This window comes from Coregonus clupeaformis, unplaced genomic scaffold (assembly GCF_020615455.1).
Source record: "Coregonus clupeaformis isolate EN_2021a unplaced genomic scaffold, ASM2061545v1 scaf0183, whole genome shotgun sequence".
NCBI lineage: Eukaryota > Metazoa > Chordata > Actinopteri > Salmoniformes > Salmonidae > Coregonus > Coregonus clupeaformis.
Genome location: NW_025533638.1, coordinates 144,173 through 163,905, shown reverse-complemented (window position 1 = coordinate 163,905; position 19,733 = coordinate 144,173). Strand labels below are relative to the sequence as shown.

At 42.9% G+C, this 19,733-nt stretch overlaps 2 pseudogenes; both read right to left on the bottom strand.

The window, feature by feature from the left end:
* Positions 1-7,607: 7,607 nt before the first annotated feature.
* On the bottom strand, positions 7,608-8,571 carry LOC123484016 (annotated as a pseudogene).
* A 3,506-nt stretch (positions 8,572-12,077) lies between these two features.
* On the bottom strand, positions 12,078-14,070 carry LOC121582938 (annotated as a pseudogene).
* Between the last annotated feature and the right edge of the window lie 5,663 nt (positions 14,071-19,733).

Sequence of the window (19,733 nt, the reverse complement as noted above, 5' to 3'; positions counted from 1 at the left end):
ACATTTTATAGAAAACAAAGTACACAGTACATTTTGGGGGGAGTTCTTTATTGAACTTTTAGAAATGGAAATAACTCCATGTCACCAATCTTCGTCTTGGCTCTGTGAAACTTAAATCCGTTCTACCTAATTTCTACCAGCATGTTAAATGTGCAACCAGAGGGAAAAAAACTCTAGACCACCTTTACTCCACACACAGAGACGCATACAAAGCTCTCCCTCGCCCTCCATTTGGCAAATCTGACCATAACTCTATCCTCCTGATTCCTGCTTACAAGCAAAAACTAAAGCAGGAAGCACCAGTGACTCGGTCAATAAAGAAGTGGTCAGATGACGCAGAAGCTAAGCTACAGGACTGTTTTGCTAACACAGACTTGAATATGTTCCGGGAATTTTCCAATGGCATTGAATAAGTGCATCGATGACGTCATCCCCACAGTGACCGTACGTACATACCCCAACCAGAAGCCATGGATTACAGGCAACATCCGCACTGAGCTAAAGGGTAGAGCTGCCTCTTTTAAGGAGCAGGACTCTAACCCGGACACTTATAAGAAATCCCCCTATGCCCTCCGACGAACCATCAAACAGGCAAAGCGTCAATACAGGACTAAGATTGAATCGTACTACACCGACGCTCGTCGGATGTGGCAGGGCTTGCAACCTATTACAGACTACAAAGAGAAGCACAGCCGCGAGCTGCCCAGTGACACAAGCCTACCAGACGAGCTAAATCACTTCTATGCTCGCTTCGAGGCAAGCAACACTGAAGCATGCATGAGAGCATCAGCTGTTCCAGACGACTGTGTGATCACGCTCTCCATAGCCGATGTGAGTAAGACCTTTAAACAGGTCAACATTCACAAGGCCGCAGGGCCAGACGGATTACCAGGACGTGTACTCTGAGCATGCGCTGACCAACTGGCAAGTGTCTTCAATAACATTTTCAACCTGTCCCTGACTGAGTCTGTAATACCAACATGTTTCAAGCAATCTCTATTGCACTCCACACTCCCTTTCCCACCTGGACAAAAGGAACACCTACGTGAGAATGCTATTCATTGACTACAGCTCAGCGTTCAACACCATAGTGCCCTCAAAGCTCATCACTAAGTTAAGGACCCCGGACTAAACATCTCCCTCTGCAACTGGATCCTGGACTTCCTGACGGGCCGCCCCCCCGTCAGGTAAGGGTAGGTAACAACACATCTGCCACACTGATCCTCAACACGGGGGCCCCTCAGGGGTCCACTCCTGTACTGCCTGTTCACCCATGACTGCATGACCAGGCACGACTCCAACACCATCAAGTTTTCGGACAACACAACAGTGGTAGGCCTGATCACGACAACGATGAGACAGCCTATAGGGATAACAACCTCTCCCTCAATGTGACCAAGACAAAGGAGATGATTGTGGACTACAGGGAAAAAAAGAGGACTGAGCACACCCCCATTCTCATCGACGGGGCTGTTGTGGAACAGGTTGAGAGCTTCAAGTTCCTTGGTGTCCACATCACCAATTAACTATCATGGTCCAAACACACCAAGACAGTCGTGAAGAGGGCAAAACAAAGCCTATTCCCCCTCAGGAGACTGAAAAGATTTGGCATGGGTCCTCAGATCCTCAAAAAGTTATACAGCTGCACCATCGAGAGCATCCTGACTGGTTGCATCACCGCCTGGTATGGCAACTGCTCGGCCTCCGACCGCAAGGCACTACAGAGCGTAGTGCGTACGGCCCAGTACATCACTGGGGCCAAGCTTCATGCCATCCAGGACCTCTATACTAGGCGGTGTCAGAGGAAGGCCCTCAAAATTCTCAAAGACTCCAGCCACCTTAGTCATAGACTGTTCTCTCTGCTACCGCACGGCAAGTGGTACCGGAGCGCCAAGTCTAGGTCTAAAAAAGGCTTCTCAACAGCTTCTACCCCCAAGCCATAAGACTCCTGAACAGCTAATCATGGCTACCCAGACTATTTGCACTGCCCCCCACCCCCACCCCATCTTTTTACGCTGCTGCTACTCTGTTAATTATTTATGCATAGTCACTTTAACTCTACCCACATGTACATATTACCTCAACTAGCCTGTGCCCCCGCACATTGACTCTGCACCGGTACCCCCCTGTATATAGCCTCCCTACTGTTATTTAATTTGACTTCTGCTCTTTTTTTTCTCAACACTTTTTTGTTGTTGTTGTTTTATTTTACTTTTTTATAAAAAAATAATTGCATTGTTGGTTAAGGGCTGTAAGTAAGCATTTCACGGTAATGTCTACACCTGTTGTATTCGGCGCATGTGGCAAATACACTTTGATTTGATTTGATTTGAAGGAAAAATTTGATGGCATGGATTTAACATAAAAAACACTGTAAAACATATAATTGAGTCATTTATCCAATGTCAAGTCATTAAAAATGTTTATATATTCAATGTGCCTTGTGTTACTTCCTCAGGTCCTCTACATTGTGACGTTTTCATAAAACCAAAATTGAACAGCCCTGCTCTAATTTAATATGTTTCTGTAATCATATTTTATTATGCATCTCATGCGATGGCCATACTACCCACAATTCTGCTTTAAATGGTGTCCCTGCTATGTGAAATGTTAAACTCAGCAAATAGAGGTATCAAAATAGTTGAAGCATTTGTACATACGTGAGGAATGCCACTGCAAGGCCGGTTAGGGTAAGCAGTAGCTGGTGTTGGCCAATCAACAGCCCTTGCAGGTCTGGGTCAGTGGTCAAGTAAACAACAGCCCTTGCAGATCTGGGTCAGAGGTAAAGTAAACAACAGCCCTTGCAGATCTGGGTCAGAGGTCAAGTAAACAACAGCCCTTGCAGATCTGGGTCAGAACTCAAGTAAACAACAGCCCTTGCAGATCTGGGTCAGTCAAGTAAACAACAGCTCTTGCAGGTCTGGGTCAGTCAAGTAAACAACAGCCCTTGCAGATCTGGGTCAGAGGTCAAGTAAACAACAGCCCTTGCAGATCTGGGTCAGAGGTCAAGTAAACAACAGCCCTTGCAGATCTGGGTCAGAGGTCAAGTAAACAACAGCCCTTGCAGGTCTGGGTCAGAACTCAAGTAAACAACAGCCCTTGCAGATCTGGATCAGAGAGGTAAAGTAAACAACAGCCCTTGCAGATCTGTGTCAGAAGTCAAGCAAACACTGACCAAAACATCTGCTCTATCACTGTTTTCCCCTGCAGAGATGACAACTTTGTCAGGTAAGATCATGCTGTATGCAGATCCAATACTTTTCTAACTTCTGTCGTAGCTCTGTCGTAGCCGGCCGCGACCGGGAGACCCATGGGGCGGCGCACAATTGGCCCAGTGTTGTCCAGGGTAGGGGAGGGAATGGCCGGCAGGGATGTAGCTCAGTTGGTAGAGCATGGCGTTTGCAATGCCAGGGTTGTGGGTTCGTTTCCCACGGGGGGCCAGTATGAAAAATAAAAAAATAATGTATGCACTCACTAACTGTAAGTCGCTCTGGATAAGAGCATCTGCTAAATGACTAAAATGTAAATGTAAATGTATTACAATTGAACTGTTGTTTGTATCCATTATCTTTCTAATCTACATGTTGTATTTAGAGCCATTACAAACTGTCTCCCATGGGGATGTTTGTGTTCATTTAGTGTTGCAGTCGACCTTTTATACGTTGCGTATTTACACCATTCATTGCTATGGGGTCAGCATAATAAACTCTCTGTCTTTTTCGGTTTTGTTGGCTTCAAACCCTCCTATTGTGAGATGTTCTATAGGCTTAATCCCTCAAATGTTGTAATACTAGTATGTGTCTAAACAAATAAAATAAGTGAAGTTACTAAACGATGGTGAGTGGATAAATAACATGAACATTTAAACGTAAAGATTTATATAATGCATGTTCATTTCCTCTGTTAGTATTACATTTTCTTTAGATCTACAGTAAGTGGCATATTCCAATACAAAATCCAATGCGAAGTTAATTTCTTTGTAGGAAACTATCCTATCTACCCTCAAGAAATGGGGGGTTATAAGTAACAAATTAGTTTCTGTGTTTATAAGTCACAAACAACATTCTTTCTAACAAAAGAGTGTATTTGAATCTTTATTAGGTTCTTGAAGAGGCACTTAACCACTATGGAACCTCATATTCATTATCTTCAGCACTAAAACAATCAGTGGAGGCTCCTCAGAGCAGGAAGGGGAGGACCATCCTCCTCAGTGAATTTCATAAAAATATAAATTGATTAAAACACACTATTTTGCAATGAAGGTCTATAGTAGCCTCAACAGCACTCTGTAGGGTAGCACCATGGTGTAGCCGGAGGACAGCTAGCTTCCGTCCTCCTCTGAGTACATTGACTTCAAAACAAAACCTAGGAGGCTCATGGTTCTCACCCCCTTCTATAGATTTACACAGTAATTATGACAACTTCCGGAGGACATCCTCCATGCTGCAAGAGCTCTGATAGGTTGAACTGACATGTTGTTCATCCAATCAAAGGATCAGATAATTAATATAGTACTGAAAGCATAAGATACAGCTAGCTAGCACTGCAGTGCATAACATGTGGTGAGTAGTTGACTCAAAGATTGCTACGCAGACGACACACAATTAATTTTCTTCTGATAACCAGGTGGCGAATCGCATCTCTGCATGTCTGGCAGACATATCAGTGTGGATGTCGGATCACCACCTCAAGCTGAACCTCGGCAAGACGGAGCTGCTCTTCCTCCCGGGGAAGGACTGCCCGCTCCATGATCTCGCCATCACGGTTGACAACTCCATTGTGTCCTCCTCCCAGAGTGCAAAGAACCTTGGCGTGACCCTGGACAACACCCTGTCGTTCTCCGCTAACATCAAAGCGGTGACCCGATCCTGTAGGTTCATGCTCTACAACATTTGCAGAGTATGACCCTACCTTACACAGAAAGCGGCACAGGTCCTAATCCAGGCACTTGTCATCTCCCGTCTGGATTACTGCAACTCGCTGTTGGCTGGGCTCCCTTCCTGTGCCATTAAACCACTACAACTTATCCAGAACGCTGCAGCCCGTCTGGTGTTCAACCTTCCCAAGTTCTCTCATGTCACCCCGCTCCTCTGCACACTCCACTGGCTTCCAGTTGAGGCTCGCATCTACTGCAAGACCATGGTGCTTACCTACGGAGCTGTGAGGGGAACGGCACCTCCTTACCTTCAGGCTCTGATCAGACCCTACACCCAAACGAGGGCACTACGTTCATCCACCTCTGGCCTGCTAGCTCCCCTACCTCTACGGAAGCACAGTTCCCGCTCAGCCCAGTCAAAGCTATTCGCTGCTCTGGCACCCCAATGGTGGAACAAGCTCCCCCACGACGCCAGGACAGCAGAGTCACTGACCACCTTCCGGAGACACTTGAAACCCTACCTCTTTAAGGAATACCTGGAATAGTATAAAGTAATCCTTCTTCTCCCACCCCCCATAAAAAATACATTTAAAAAAGGTGGTTGTCCCACTGGCTATCATAAGTTGAATGCACCAATTTGTAAGTCGCTCTGGATAAGAGCGTCTGCTAAATTATGTAAAACTCTTGTTTGCAACTGTTGGACTAATGATTACACCCTATATCAGCTAGATGCAGGCAAGAGTGTGCAAGGCGATATTGGATGTGTCACTGTCTGTCCATGTGTCACTGTCTGTCACCTCAAATTTTTCTCTCGACCTGTGTGCACCTACGTTGTAAACTTTAATTTATAGGCTAGGTTGTAGCAACCTCATGATGGGTATAGGGAACATTTTGGTATCATGTAGTAGCCTAAACCTATCACTTTTACATTGAACTGGGTGAATGGAATATGAATGACAGTCATCCAATATGCTGTAATAGAAATAAGGCCATGCTCATGAAAAAAAGTTTTTGTCCTCCCTCATCTTAAACGGCACTGACCGCCACTGATACCAATGTCCACATGCTCTGTAGTCAAAAGCATGAAAAAAAAAAAAGGTCCTAAGAAAATGACTCTCTATGGAGTCATAATTTTCTACAACTACAATGAGTTCCCAGTTGATCCCACACACCAGTAAGATTGACAGACGTTTGCTTGCCGAGAGTACTTAGCACCTCTGAACAGAGTGTTGGCAGTCAATCTCTTTTGTGTTCACACCGAACAGACTTTGAAGCCATCAGTCTTGTTAAAATACTCCAAACTAGAAGGTAGGAGTAGTGTTGCATTCTTAAGCTTAGTTTGGTAATGCTAGTCCCTATGTATTTTGTTTTGTAGGTATCCAATGTTGGCTAATTAGCTAGCTAGCTGCAATAATGTTGCTATTGTTGTAGAATGCCCTTGGTGATACTAGCCAGATGGCCAGAGCTAGATAACTAGCTAGCAAGATGACAAAGAAACAATTTAATTCACTCTCCATAATCCCAACTGTTAGCATGTCATTCGCTAGCTAGCACAACATATTATTTCCTTTTTGTTGTCACTCCTCTCGGCTCCCCCACTTTGTGCTCTCTGATTGGCTCAAAGTCAAGTTGTCGGCCACTGAGGAGCATTGTGCTTCTACAAGTAGAAGCGGGTAGGTTCGTCGGTACGCAGCAGGTATGTTTTTGGTTCTAGAAAGAGAAGGGACGGCCTCCTACTATGATACGTACCTATCGGCAGTCTATCAGAAGTCAGATTCTCTATGTATTTCGTGCTTTAGGTGTTTGCCTTCTCTCAGCGTCACCACGAAAGTCATATTTTTTCAAATTACAAAAAAAGAAAAAGAACTCTTCATGCACAAGTTTTATGATTTCTAAATAACAAAACTATAAAAAATTAACTAAAGGACAGAACCTGATGTTTATTTTGGTTGGAATATTATGGGACATTGGAGCTAACAACCCCTGGCCATTTGAAAACATGCACTGCTGGAATTTAGGCCTTGGGCCAATTCAATAAGAAACTGGCCTGGCTATATGGAGGCCTTGGACCTGCAGGCCACTGTACACTTCCATGCCAAACTATTAATGAGGAAGGAACCTACTAGTGGCGTCAACTAGTAGAGTTTTGGTTAACTCAGAAAAAGGCTCACAGACATACTGCAAATTATTTCTAATTGTAAAGAAAAAATAGATATGTTTTATTGTCACATACACCAGATAGGTGCAGGGAAATGTGATATTTTACAGGGTCAGCCATAGTAGCATAGCACTGCTGGAGCAAATTAGGGTTAAAAGCCTTACTTGTCCTCTCGGGTACTCAAACCAGCAACCATTTGGTTACCAGCCCAACGCTCTAACCGCTAGGCTACTGATGACCTCTATGTAGAAGAGTTTTCAGTGTTATGAGAGGGAGATGATTTTAGAGTAACTTGAAGCATTACTGTATGTTGACATTGAGTTTGAATATTACATATATATTAAATGTTATCTGGGTATGATTGGTATGGTCTTGTAAGTATACAGATGGTTTGAAGATGAACATATAAATTATGTGGTGGAGAAAAATATACCATTGCTGCTGTTTTGGAACCACAAGAAGAATCAGTGATCATCATTTTGTTATAGATTGCATGCAGATTTTCTTGGGAATAGATTGTATGTAACATTATTTTGTATTAAAATATTCAAATTACCTGAAACATTGAGTCAATTGAATTTGAGATGGATGCTTTTATACAAGCCTTTATTACAAACCTAATATTCACGTCAAACAGTGAATTAACAAGAATCCATGATACGCCTCATAGACTGCCATCTCATGTTGCCCATGCTTCCCCCATGTTGCTGAAGTTTCTGTACTCCCCAGGCCTCAGGTACATCTGCCTGCCTCTGTAGTTGGGCTGCTCATACATGAGCCAGTGGCCGTCCATCACGTTGCAGGACTGGCAGTCGGACATACGGTAACGATCCATCATGTTCTCACAGTCGTCCATCATCTCGTGCATCTGGCCTCCAAGTTCTCCCTCTCGTAGATCCTCATCCTGAACTGGCCACTGTGCTGTAAGGGGAAACAACCAAAGCCATTAGAATAATTGCAAAATGTTGACAAATATTTTATTATAAAATGTTATTCCAATTATAACTATTTTATCCAATCTAAACTAATACCAGTGATAACAGACACATATCAATTAGTTGTTTATTTACCATGGGGATGTTTCGGCAGGACCTAATGCAGTCGGACATGCCCATACGCTGGTAGTCACCATACTCTCCTCTCCTCACAAAGTACTGGTTTCCCTGGAAGTTGGAGCGGTCGTACACCATGAAGCAGCCGCTCTCCACCTTGCAGGAGTTGCACCTGCTCAGGTAGGAGGTCAACTCAGGGCAGTCGGAGCTGGTCTCATAGGAACGGCCCTGGAAGTTCCTGTCCTCGTAGAAGATGATCTGAAGGGCAAAATAAACAACAATATTGACTCCAAACAGTAATACGACAAGTTCAAAATTCAAAATCAACTGCAATTTTGATTGTTTCTTCAGTGGTGCGATGCTGTAGGTTGGCTTACCTTTCCCATGGTCATGGTGACTCTTTGGGTAGCCTATGGATATAGGGTGATACTTGGCCTGAAAGTCTATAGCTTATGCTCCGTCCTTGGGTACTTTTATACCTGGCTTAACATCAAAAGAACCCCCAGCTCCATTGTGAAAAGTACTGAGTTGTCATAATGGGATAGGGGCCCCTTTACACAGTGGTTCCCAGCTAAATCCTTTATTACTCACCATTGTGTGCATTTGTGAGGTGGGGTCAATTTTTGGATTGTTGCTGTTTGAATGACAGAGAAAAAAAGAAAATTCTCTGGTCCAATTATGATAATTTACCTCAAATGGCACCCATCTACTGTATAATATTATTATAAAAACATAACATTATGCACATAATTTAGTGCTGGAAGAAAAATACCTAATATTTGGGAACACATGAGTGATTTGAGAGAGCAAACTCCATGTTATGAGAGGCTGGTAAGATATGGTACTGTGCATTGCCTCTCAATTTAACGCACTGACATGCCCTGTCAGAAAAATCACTGAAAACAACAGTAGATCTTTAGATGTTCAGTGATAAGTGATTGATTGACTGGGAATATGTTTTTTATTTCAAAGTCAAAACAGGCTAAATGAAAGTATTTCCTGTAAATTATTACACATGTCATGTACAGGTAGACAACATTATGGCTGGCTTTTGTTTTCAGTTAATCATTGGTGGCAGGTTCACTAACTCCAAAAACTCTAATTCCCTGAGTGAAATGGAAAACCAATTTGCAGTATTGAACATTGATTGGAAATCAGTTCAGTTGATACTTTAATTCTGAATACAAATGTAATCATGAATACAAATTGGTCAACCATTTGTTGCAAGTAATGAAAGCTATTATATATCAGTACTTGAGTTTAGTGGTCTATATAGCCTATTTCTGCTTCAACCACTTCGTCCTTATTGCCAAACAGCCTGGAGTTAGTCCATTATCCATTGTCTGTTGTCCTATCAACACACTCACAGCCATAGTCCATTCCCTTTTCACATACTCTGATTTGGACTCACACTCCAACCGTTCCGTGCTCCAATTTGCATTTCTCAATATTTGCATATATTGAGAAATATCCATTGTTGTCACTGTCACATACTGTAGTTTATCCATTTGAACCTCACCTTGCTATTGAGCCCAACCTTGCTATTAAATCTGACCTTGCTATTGAACGTGACCTTGCTATTGATCCACCTTGCATTCAAATGAACTACCACTTGTAAGGCTTAATGAAGCCTTCATTAGCAATGTGATGCTATATAACATTTAGTAAAAAGGTTACATTTGTCAAAATACCAGATGGAATATCCTTTAACCTCACCCTTTATGTAGTACCACATTGCTTATGGATGATGTGTGAAGCACTTGTGTAGTGCTTATAAAGGCTATGAATGCCCTATAGAGCCATTATAAATTGTAGTTTGTTTAAAGAGTATGTTTATTTTACCCAAATTTGATGTCAAGCAATAGTAAGTGAGTGTTTTAGGCAAGGTGAGCTTGTTATTCCCCTCAGGATCCACTCTCGTTCTCCCCTGGACATGCCTCACTTCCTGATTATGCCAGATATTCACTATTCCTTTAGTCACAGCAATCTAGTCACCCCCATTGGTTGAAATAATTTAGATTGTTTGAGTGTTCTGAGACATTTGAAAATGTGTTTATTAAATTAAAATTGAATGATAAATAGGTTATTGTTTTTGTAGATGTCATCTGTGTAAAAACGTATTTGTTGATATTTTCTATGAGGCATACATATAATGCCTTATAAGTGTATATATAATGTCTTATAATACAAAGTGTTTTATCATACTCACTATAACATCTCGTAATTGTTCATAAGTAGTTATCCATCCTTATAATACCTATAATATGTTATAAGCCCAGAGAGCATAAAATGCATTATAGCATTGCAAGAATGTGAAAATCTACCAAAGAACACTCATATTTCGCACTAGCTACCTATTAGTGTTATATTTAGGTCAAAGCTTCATTTGACTCGGCTAGCTTGATAATTATCTGTTTAGCATCAGACATGTCTTCAGATAATGCTATTAGCAATCTTCACAGTCAGCTGTCTTCCTAGCAAACAGTTAGCTAACTAGCTAGGTAAGTGTCGGCAGGTGCCTAGCTTTTCCAAATATATGTTGCTAGCTAACGTTAGCTACCTAGTCCTGTTAACTTGGGTAAATACAAGACAGTGGTGGCTAGCAGCTCAGACATTTCTACCTTAGCTAGCTTGTTAGCTAGCTAGCTCGTAGCTAATCACACAATGTTGTGCCATTTGCAAATACCTCATGCCACTAGAAATTTAGCTAGCAAACATTAGCTAGCCACTCACTCAAATAGTCTAATCAAAACGAATCTAAATGTAATCAAATGTATTTGTCACATGCTTCGTAGACAACATAAACACGTGCATGTGACCAATAACATTTGATTTGATTTGATTTGAACTTGTGTGAACTTTGAACTAACAGTGAAATGCTTACATAAGGATGACATAAATGTAAATGTAAATATGGGTCCATTTCCAACAATGCAGAGTTAAAGATAACACAAGCTGTAGCTAGTCTAGTCCATCTACAGCTTCCCAAATCCAGGGAGCGAGCTAGCTAGCTAGTTTTCTTGGAGCAGGGGTAATGGCCGGTTTTAAATACCAAAAGGCTGATGTTATAAATCATGCTCAGTTCAAATTAATGCTGTTAATTAGTTATATATTTATGTAGCCATCTGTGACAGACCATTTTAGGTAGGGCTATAATGCTTGATGCTTTTTGGGCTCATAATGCATTATAGTAATGTATTTTAAGAAAGCTATAACTACCTACGATAAATTATATCTTATAGTGAGTATTATAAGGCACTATAAGTGTATTATAAAGCATTATACATGCACTTATAAGGAGTTATATATGTATGCCTCTTAGAAATGATTACCACAATATTTTATTTGATAAGTTTGTGGTTTTGTATTATGGTAATGTTACAGTTTTGGCAGATGGAAGTGGGAAGTGGTTTGATAAATATGGCATGCCACTGCGTAGTGTGAAGGCCTGTGACAAGTTGTCACAAGTTCTTAAGAGTTGAATTTGTGAGTGCTATGTGTGAAATGTTCCTCTTTTTATTGTAGCAGCAACATGCTTGATTATGGCTGAGTAAGGACAGTATGATGTGCTGAGCTGAGCTTTCAATGCCCATACGCTGGTAGTCACCATACTCTCCTCTCCTCACAAAGTACTGGTTTCCCTGGAAGTTGGAGCGGTCGTACACCATGAAGCAGCTGCTCTCCACCCTGCAGGAGTTGCACCTGCTTAGGTAGGAGTTCCTCAAAGTAAACAAAAAAATGAATCACTTAAGCGCCTTTGTCTGATTTCCATGCTTCAATTAGAGGACCTTTCCTTTACAAAAAAGTGGCGTAGTCTTATTTCTTATTTTGGCAGAATTCCAGTGTTAAGAGTTAATCTTGTCTAAAACACCCATACACAAGGCAGTGTCAAGTGCCTAGAATAGGTAGAGGGGGTCAACCAACTGTCTTAAGTTTTTTTAAGACTAAATATAATGTTTATAGAATTTGGGGCAAAAAATTGCTGCAAAAATAAAGGTTTAAAATCTTTATTAAAAAGTCAATGCACCCTTTAAAGGCAGCACATTTAAAAGGCAGCATCGCCGGTAATGCGCCTCATGGACTGGAACCTCATTTCATCATTTCCCATTCCCATCTCTCTTGTGTTCCTGTACTCTCCAGGCCTCAGGTAGGTCTGCCTGCCTCTGAATTGGGGCTGCTCGTACATGACCCAGTGGCCGTCCATCACATTGCAGGACTGCATCTCGGACATGCGGTAACGCTCCTGGATGGACTCGCAGTCGTCCATCACCTCGTGCATCTGGCCTCCGAAGTTCTCCCTCTCGTAGATCTTCATCCTGAACTGGCCACTGTGCTGTAAGGGAAAACCACAACAACCAAAACAATTTTGAAAAGAAGATCACACTTTTCATCATCTATTAACTGAACAGGGTGAGTTTGGTTGATAGGATGGCATACAATGCAATATGCCGCAATCTAAAATGAATGAAAAAGATGAGAACAGCACGTTTAATTCGTCTCTTTTTCATTCATTTGCGGACGAGGTATATAGTTGGATCTACACAACCGATGGCGTGGGATGTGTTTTTATGTGGACTTTAGATTACATTTGAGGTGTGAAAACTTTAGACAGACTTCCATTTGGGAGTGTAAAATGGTTGTATGGCATGTATGGTTGTGATCATTGTGGTGTGGTTGTGGATAGTTGTGTTCTGTTGTGCTCTGTCTGCAGAAGTGCTTACCTGGGGGATCATACGACAAGACCTGATGCAGTCGTTGAAGCCCATCATGTGCTGGTACTCAGGGTACTCTCCTCCTCAGGAAGTACTGGTGGCCCATGTAGTTGGGGGCGGTCGTACACCATGAACATGCCACTCTCCACCTTGCAGGAGTTGCACCTGTTCAGGTGGGAGGAGAGCTCGGAGCAGTCGCTGCTGCACTCATAGGAGCAGCCCTGGAAGTTCCTTTCCTCGTAGAAGATGATCTGGAGAAAGAGAAAGTATGCAATGAAAGTCTGGAAATCTAATTGATTTTGAAGTGCAAAACTCATTCATTTGATCCAGTTCAGAAATTATTCGACATCATTTTAATGTGCCTGACAAAATCAAACAATGCAACCATGCTTATAATTATAAGTCATTATAAGTCATCTATAGTTATCATAGTGTTCTGAATCTAAAAACACACATGAAGGATCTATTTTCCATTGGCAATGGGCTCTGATGCATACTAGATTTATAGTTCCAATGTCAGGTGACGTACAGTTCAGCACTGTGCACAGACTTTGATCAGAACCCCACATTACAGTACCTTTCCGTTCATGGTCACAGTTATTTGATTTCTGTTGTTCTCCCTACTGGCGTGCTGCCTTTTATGCTTGATGTAGCTCTAGAAGAATCTACCGCCCAATTGTATAAAACGCTGAGTCAGCTGAGCATCACTGGGCTCGGTACTGTACTATACATCAACGCTAAGCCCACGGCAAAGAGTTATAATTTAGTGCTCTGTAAGGTAAAAGGGTTTAGATTAGGTCCGATTCGTTTTAGATGAATTGTATAGTGTCTTTAAAATATACTCTGAAGGGTGAATAAACTATGTATTTAACTAACTAATGAACTATGGATTTTCATTTAGCTTCAACATGACATTTGTGCAAATGATGTGCTTATAATTAACCATTTGGGAGAAGCACTTAATAGGCTACTTTCAAACAGCATGTTCATGTTCTTTTCATTTGCATTAGGAATAGGTTTGTACACACAATAAACTTTCACTCAAAAACTATCTTTTGGTATTTTGTTAATTAGTCCACTGTTGATACAGTCCCAAAATGTTTTGCATGTCAGCAGTCAAGTTTTCAAGATGTTGGACATTCAAGAACCAAAGTGTCACCGGCCAAATCATCATGATGATGCAAAATGCAGACCAATGTACAAAAGTCCCTTTAAAGTTGCAATATGTAACTTTTTGGGCAACCTGACCAAATTCACATAGAAATGTAAGTTACAGATCTGTCATTCTCATTGAAAGCAAGTCTAAGAAGTGGTAGTTCTGTTCTATGTGCGCTGTTTCTATGCTTCCCGTTCACAAGTTTCGGTTTTGTACACCAGCTTCAAACAGCTGAAAATACAATATGTTTGGTTATGGAAGATCTAATACACAGCGGTTTATAAGGTACAATGATTCTCTACACTATACTTGCTTGTTTTGTCACATAAACTGCAACCAGGAAATGGCGGAGCGATTTCTGCATAGTGCACCTTTAAAGGGTAGGTAAAGTGCAGGTAAAGGTGTGCCTTACAACTTATATTAACCTGTGTGTATTGTATACAGTATTGCATAGTATCAAAATAGTATCAAAAACAATATGGGGGTTGTTTGAATTGCTCCTTGAGTGTATCAGCAAAATAATATTTAAATTCAGTGTTATTTAAGATGTGCATACAAATGTGAAATCTGCAAGTTTTTGTACAGTACATTCAATATAACACCTTATTGAAAGATACTGTGATATTTAGTTTGACGGAAAACACTGTCTCAGGCGCCGCTCCAGAATCTCCCATAATTATTCCTGTCTCAGGCGTCGCTCCAGAATCTCCCATAAGTGGATCATGATGATCCAAGATGGCGTAGCAGTGCGGTCGTGTACTATGTGTGTCCCCGTGTAAATAGCCAGTTATTTGTATTTTTTTTGTATTTTTCATACATATTTCCCTATCACACTTATCATCCTTCTACTAAATATACTTTCCTGCAACCAGCCTCACTCAATGTGGAACAGATTATATTATTGACTTACCTTTTATCTAGAATCTACAGTTGAAACTAGCTAGCCAGCTAACTAGCTACTTGCTATTAGCCACCGTTAGCGGTTTTCACCCAGAACATCGGATTTTCTGCCGGAATAACTGAATCACTGGACATTAACACCGGATCGCAACTAGCTAGCCGCAACCAAATGGATGTTGCTGTTGGCTAATCACCACTGCCCCCCGAAGCAAGCCAGTTAGCCTTGAGCTAGCCTCGAGCCAGGCCCATATCCCGGCTATCTACCTCTCTGTCTACCGGACGGGAGTAGCCAGCTAACTAGCTACTTGCTATTAGCCACCGTTAACGGTTTTTCACCATTGTCCGTGGCCTGCACTACCTACCAGCCAGCTCTGGCCTGGACTATTATCGGCCAGTCTGCACTGTCTGCACAGCGCATTATCGACCCAGAACATATCGTTTTTTCTGCCGGAATCACTGAATCACTGGACCTTTAACTCCGGATCATCGCAACTAGCTAGCTGCAACAAAATGGATGTTGTTGTCGGCTAATCAGCCTTGAGCTAGCCTCGAGTCAGGCCCATCTCCCGGCTATCTACCTCTCTGTCAACCAGACGGGACCTCCTAGAGTCGACACGGAGCCCCGCCGATCCATCACAACTGGTCTGCCGACGTAATCATCTGTGGTTTCAACAGGCTTCCCGTTGCGACGACCACGAAGATCCATCTGCTAGCCCCGGCCCGCTAGCACACGCAAACAACAGCTGTGCTTCCTGCTAGCCAGTGCTGTAGCACCAATTCGAACTGCTCTCGGACTCACACATTGCTGTTCACTGGACCTTATGATCACTCAGCTGCACAGCTGATGCCTGCTGGACTGTTCCTTTACACAGTACCCTGTCCTGTTTATCTGTTTAGTCTCAGCCCAAACTTTCATCGCCATTACCAGTTGTTGTCTTAGCTCTCTCGAATAACACCTGTGATTGCTTTATGCCTCTCCCCCATGTCAATATGCCTTGCCTATTGCTGTTCCAGTTAGTTCTTATTATACAATTTCACTGTAAAGCCCCAAGCCCCTCTCAAATTGCCTCAAATAGCTCCTTTGTTCCACCCCCCATACACGCGGAGACCGGCTCAATCGGTGCCTCCAGTGATGCTATCTCTTTCATTGTTACCCAATGCTTAGGTTTACCTCCACTGTACTCACATCCTTCCATATCCTTGTCTGTACATAATGCCCTGAATCTATTCTACAACGCCCGGAAATCTTCCCCCTTTACTCTCTGTACCCAACGCACTAGAAGACCAGTTCTTAAAGCCTTTAGCCGTATCCTTATTCTAGTCCTCCTCTGTTCCTCTGGTGATGTAGAGGTTAACCCAGGCCCTGCAGCCCCCAGTATCACTCCTACTCCCCAGGAGCTATCATTTGTTGACTTCTGTAACCGTAAAAGCATTGGTTTTTTGCATGTTAACATCAGAAGACTTCTCCCTAAGTTTGAGTTATTCACTGTGTTAGCACACTCCGCCAACCCTGATGTTCTAGCAGTGTCTGAATCCTGGCTTAGGAAGGCCACCAAAATTCAGAAATTTCCATCCCCAACTACAACATTTTCCGTCTAGATAGAACTGCCAAAGGGGGGTGCAATCTACTGTAGAGATAGCCTGCAGAGCTCTGTCATATTATCCAGGTCTGTGCCCAAACAGTTTGAGCTCCTACTTTGAGCTCCTACTTAATCCTACTCCTACTAAATCCATCTTTCCAGAAATAAGTCTCTCACTGTTGCCGCTTGCTACAGACCCCCTCAGCCCCCAGCTGTGCCCTGGACACCATATGTGAATTGATTGCCCCCGATCTATCCTCAGAGTTCGTACTGATTGGTGACCTAAACTGGGATATGCTTAACACCCCGGCCATTATACAATCCAAACTAGATGCCCTCAATCTCACACAAATTATCAAGGAACCTACCAGGTACAACCCTAAATCCGTAAACATGGGCACCCTTATAGATATCATCCTGACTAATTTACCCTCTAAATACACCTCCGCTGTCTCAACCAGGATCTCAGCGATCACTGCCTTATTGCCTGCGTCCGTAACGGTTCCGCGATAACGGCTCCCTCATCACTGTCAAACGCCTCCCTAAAACACTTCAGCGAGCAGGCCTTCCTAATTGACCTGGCCCAGGTATCCTGGATGGATATCGATCTCATTCCGTCAGTAGAGGATGCCTGGTTGTTCTTTAAAAGTGCTTTCCTCTCAATCTTAAATAAGCATGCCCCATAAAAAAAAATCTGAACTAAGAACAGATATAGCCCCCTGGTTCTCCTCAGACTTGACTGCCCTTGACCAGCACAAAAACATCCTGTGGCGTACTGCATTAGCATCGAATAGCCCTCACGACATGCAACTTTTCAGGGAAGTTAGGAACCAATATACACAAGCAGTTAGGAAAGCAAAGGCTAGCTTTTTCAAACAGAAATTTGCATCCTGTAGCACTAACTCCAAAAAGTTTTGGGACACTGTAAAGTCCATGGAGAATAACAGCACCTCCTCCCACTGAGGCTAGGAAACACTATCACCACCGATAAATCTACAATAATCAAGAATTTCAACAAGCATTTTGCTACGGCTGGCCATGCTTTCCACCTGGCTACCACTACCCCGGTCACCAGCTCTGCACCCTCCGCTGCAACTTGGCCATGCCCCCCCCCCCCCCGCTTCTCCTTCACACTAATTCAGACAGCTGATGTTCAAAAAAGAGCTGCAAAATCTGGACCCCTACAAATCATCTGGGCTAGACAATCTGGACCCTTTCTTTCTAAAATTACTAGCCGAAATTGTCGCAACCCCTATTACTAGCCTGTTCAACCTCTCTTTCGTAACGCCTGAAATCCCCAGAGATTGAAAGCTGCCACGGTCATCCCCCTCTTCAAAGGTGGTGACACTCTAGATCCAAACTGTTACAGACCTATATCCATCCTGCCCTGCCTTTCGAAAGTTTTTGAAAGCCAAGTTAACAAACAGATCACCGACCATTTCGAATCACACCGTACCTTCTCCGCTATGCAATCCGGTTTCCGAGCTGGTCATGGGTGCACCTCAGCCACACTCAAGGTCCTAAACGATATTATAACCACGATCGATAATACACAGTACTGTGCAGCCGTCTTCATCGACCTGGCCAAGGCTTTCGACTCTGTCAACCACCGCATTCTTATTGGCAGACTAAATAGCCTTGGTTTCTCAAATGACTGCCTCGCCTGGTTCACCAACTACTTCTCAGATAGAGTTCAATGTGTCAAATCGGAGGGCCTGTTGTCTGAACCTATGGCAGTCTCTATGGGGGTGCCACAGGGTTAAATTCTTGGGCCGACTCTTTTCTCTGTGTATATCAATGATGTCGCTCTTGCTGCTGGTGATTCTCAGATCCACCTCTACGCTGACGACACCATTTTGTATACATCTGGCCCTTCATTGGACACTGTGTTAACAAACCTCCAAACAAGCTTCAATGCCATACAACACTCCTTCCGTAGCCTCCAACTGCTCTTAAACACAAGTAAAACTAAATGCATGCTCTTCAATCGAACGCTGCTGGCACCCGCCCACCCGACTAGAATCACTACTCTCGACGGGTCTGACCTAGAGTATGTGGACAACTACAAATACCTAGGTGTCTGGTTAGACTGTAAATTTCGCAAAACAAAACCTCCTTCACTCATGCTGCCAAACATGCCCATGTAAAACGGACTATCCTACCGATCCTTGACTTCGGCGATGTCATTTACAAAATAGCCTTCAACACTCTACTCAGCAAATTGGATGTAGTCGATCACAGTGCCATCCGTTTTGTCACCAAAGCCCCATATACAGTGAGGGAAAAAGTATTTGATCCCTGCTGATTTTGTACGTTTGCCCACTGACAAAGAAATGATCAGTCTATAATTTTAATGGTAGGTTTATTTGAACAGTGAGAGACAGAATAACAACAAAATAATCCAGAAAAACGCATGTCAAAAATGTTATAAATTGATTTGCATTTTAATGAGGGAAATAAGTATTTGACCCCTTCTCAATCAGAAAGATTTCTGGCTCCCAGGTGTCTTTTATACAGGTAACGAGCTGAGATTAGGAGCACACTCTTAAAGGGAGTGCTCCTAATCTCAGTTTGTTACCTGTATAAAAGACACCTGTCCACAGAAGCAATCAATCAATCAGATTCCAAACTCTCCACCATGGCCAAGACCAAAGAGCTCTCCAAGGATGTCAGGGACAAGATTGTAGACCTACACAAGGCTGGAATGGGCTACAAGACCATCGCCAAGCAGCTTGGTGAGAAGGTGACAACAGTTGGTGCGATTATTCGCAAATGGAAGAAACACAAAAGAACTGTCAATCTCCCTCGGCCTGGGGCTCCATGCAAGATCTCACCTCGTGGAGTTGCAATGATCATGAGAATGGTGAGGAATCAGCCCAGAACTACACGGGAGGATCTTGTAAACTTTATGTAAAGTGTTACCAAGAAAACAATTGGTAACACACTACGCTGTGAAGGACTGAAATCCTGCAGCGCCCGCAAGGTCCCCCTGCTCAAGAAAGCACATATATAGGCCCGTCTGAAGTTTGCCAAAGAACATCTGAATGATTCAGAGGAGAACTGGGTGAAAGTGTTGTGGTCAGATGAGACCAAAATCGAGCTCTTTGGCATCAACTCAACTCGCCGTGTTTGGAGGAGGAGGAATGCTGCCTATGACCCCAAGAACACCATCCCCACGTCAAACATGGAGGTGGAAACATTATGCTTAGTGGCTGTTTTTCTGCTAAGGGGACAGGACAACTTCACCGCATCAAAGGGACGATGGACGGGGCCATGTACCGTTAAATCTTGGGTGAGAA